This window comes from Triticum dicoccoides, chromosome 7A, assembly GCF_002162155.2.
Source record: "Triticum dicoccoides isolate Atlit2015 ecotype Zavitan chromosome 7A, WEW_v2.0, whole genome shotgun sequence".
NCBI classification, from domain to species: domain Eukaryota; kingdom Viridiplantae; phylum Streptophyta; class Magnoliopsida; order Poales; family Poaceae; genus Triticum; species Triticum dicoccoides.
The window spans coordinates 236,684,685-236,688,165 of NC_041392.1; positions in this window are offsets into that span (position 1 = coordinate 236,684,685).

Genomic DNA, 3,481 nt, shown 5'->3' on the forward strand with positions numbered 1-3,481 from the left:
GGTATCAAGATATGTATCAAGGCTAGTGTTCTTGAATTCAGTGCCATTGTCACTTCTGATGTGCTTTATCTTGGCGCCAAAATTGTTCATAGCTCGATTGGCGAAGCGTCTGAAGACATCCTACACTTCAGTCTTGTAAAGGATTATGTGCACCCAAGTATATCTAGAATAATCATCAACAATAACAAAGCCATGGAGGCAACCTGTAGTAGTTAGAGTTGAGTAATGAGTGGGACCGAAAAGATCCATGTGAAGCAGTTCGAAGGGTTGAGTAGTAGTCATGATTGTCTTCGAGGGATGTTTGGCCCTCGTCATCTTCCCTGCTTCACAGGCACCGCATAAGTGGTCATTTTTGAACTTGACGCCCTCGATGCCTATGACATGCTTCTTCTTCGCAAGGGTGTGGAGGTTCCTCATGCCAGCATGTCCAAGCCTCCGATGCTAGAGCCAGCATTCTGAAGCCTTTGCTAGAAGACATACTGCAAGCTGTGGCCCTGAGAAATCTACCACGTATAAATCATCTTTTCGATACCCTTCAAACACTAGAGACTTGTCAGATTCCATTAGTACAAGGCAACGATATTTTCCAAACATTACAATCATGTTCAAATCGCAAAGCATTGAGACAGACATTAAGTTGAAGCCAAGGGATTCAACAAGCATGACTTTATCCATGTGTTGATCCCTTGAGATTGCAACTCTACCTAGACCCAATACCTTACTTTTACCATTGTCAGCAAATGTGATGTGGCTCTTGTCGGATGGACGTAAGGTTGAGTCCATAAGAAGACTTCTTTTGCCAGTCATGTGATTTGTACACCCACTGTCAATAATCAATTCTGAAGACGCTGGTGTCGTACCCTACAGTGCAGTTAGGGGGATAGGCTTCACCAAGAGCATTGTGAAGCAAAAACATTTGACGAACCAGTGGGTTATGAAAGCTTAGATCCAGGTTAGGACTAATAGGGAGTGTAGCAAGCGATTCAGGTACGAAGTACATAGTAAGATCATTTGGGCATTTGATCTTGCGCCCTACAAGATGTTTAAGGTCCCCAGCAATAGCGTCAGAAGATTTTGGTTTTCTGCTGGAGACCTTTCCCTGCAAAAGAGAGTTAAGCTTCTTTAACCACCCACATCTTCAAGGGTGGCTTAGAAGCAATAAGTCTAAGTGCAGCATCTAGAATTTTGGCTTTGGAGCTCTAGAAAACAGTCTAGCAGGCGGACAATAGTACTCATAAGAATAGGCAGAATAGTTCTTGGTCATATGAACATGACGGTTTGATGAACGGCTCTCATATTCATATGCCTGAGTATGGTTTCCCTGCAAAACATTTGCGTTAGTGAGACTCAGGTGAGTCCTCTGTCTGTATGAAGCCTTTGGACCGTATGATGCCTTTGGTCTGAGGTTTGTCTTCTTCATGTGAGGTGTCATGAAGACATTCACAGGAAGATCTTCCAGACACGTTTTCAGAACCCAGATCTTCTTCATAGGCGGTCCATTCCTGCAGTTAGTACCAATGTACCTGGCAAACACTTCACCATTCTGATTCTTAAACAGTTTATAGTTCGCATCAAAGGATTCATCAATGATAATGGGGTTAGCACAAGTGAAGCCAGATAAATTGGATAGATCTGCTGAAGGTTCCTTTGCAGCAACCCATGTGGTTTTGGGGTACTGCTCAGGTTTCCAGTAGGAGCCATCTGCATTTATTTTCCTTACGAACCCAACACCCTCTTTCCTAGGGTTTCGGTTCAGAATCTGCTTTTTGAGGACATCACATAGTGTCTGATGCCCTTGAAGACTTTTGTACATCCCTGTTTCAAGCAATGTCTTCAACCTAGCATTCTCATCAGCAATAGCGGTGGTATCCTCAACAGAGGGGTTAGTTACCGCATCAACAGTTGAAGATATTGCAACAGCAGTAGCAGTAGAACATTCAGCAACAGAAGTAGCATTATCACGCTCAATGCATTTAAGACATGGTGGTTCAAATCCTTCCTGAGCGGGACTGATTTGTTTGGTGCGAAGTGACTCGTTTTCCGTTTGAAGATCTTCATGAACCGCTCTCAATTTCTCAAGATCTTGCTTCCTTTGAAGATAATCATAGGAAAGCTTTTCATGAGTTGTTGAGAGAGTTTCATGACGACTTTCAAGTTCCTGATACTTAACATGAAGATTTTTTATGTCTTCAATTAAGGATTCAGATCGAGTCATTTCAGCACCTAACGGATCATCGCTTCTGTCTAACAGTTTTTGAATGTGTTCCATAGCTTTCTGTTGTTTAGTTGCAATTTTAGCAAGTGTTTTGTAGCTAGGTTTTGAACCACAATCAGAGTCATCGTCACTAGATGTTTGATAGTGAGTAGTGCGCGTGTTTACCTTGGCACCGCGTGCCATGAAGCAGTAGGTAGAAGCAGAGCAGTCCTTGTCATTTGCATCGGTGTCGGTGATGAAGTCATTGTCTTCAGTGTTGAAGATGGACTTGGCAACGTATGCTGTAGCCAGACTCGCGACGCCTGAGTCGGATTCCTCTTCAGACTCCACCTCTGCCTCTTCAGAAGTAGACTCCTCCTCTGAATCCATTTCCTTGCCAACAAACGCACGTGCCTTGCCAGATGAGCTCTTCTTGTGTGATGAAGACTTTGAGGAAGACTTGGAAGAAGACTTTGGGTATTTCTTCTTCTTCTTCTTCTTGTCGTTAGAGTCATATTCCTTACTCTTCTTCTTCTTTTTGTTCTCATTGTCCCATTGTGGACACGCAGAGATGAAGTGGCCAAGTTTCTTGCACTTGTGACATGTTTTCTTCTTGTAGTCATGAGCAGGAGCTTCATCATTCCTTGAACTTGATCGGGAAGACTTTCTGAAGCCTTTCTTCTTGGTGAATTTTTGGAACTTCTTGACAAGCATAGCAAGTTCCCTTCCAGTGTCTTCAGGGTCATCAGAACTGCTGTCAGATTCTTCTTCAGATGAGGAGACAGCTTTTGCCTTCAAGGCACGAGTTCGCCCATAGTTTGGACCGTAGATCTCTCTTTTCTCCGAAAGCTGGAACTCATGTGTGTTGAGCCTCTCAAGTATGTCAGACGGTTCGAGTGTCTTGAAATCAGGACGTTCTTGAATCATCAGGGCCAGGATGTCAAACGAACTATCAAGCGATCTCAGCAGCGTCTTGACGATTTCGTGTTTGGTAATCTCAGTGGCGCCGATGGCTTGAAGCTCATTTGTGATGTCAGTGAGTCGGTCAAATGTGTGCTGGACATTCTCATTGTCATTTCGCTTGAAGCGGTTGAAGAGATTGCGAAGAACACTGATTCTTTGATATCTCTGGGTTGAGATGCCTTCATTGACCTTGGAGAGCCAGTCCCAGACCAGCTTGGATGTCTTCAAAGCACTCACACGGCCGTACTGTCCTTTGGTCAGATCACCACAGATGATATTCTTAGCAGTAGAGTCCAGTTGAACGAATCTCTTGACATCAGCAGC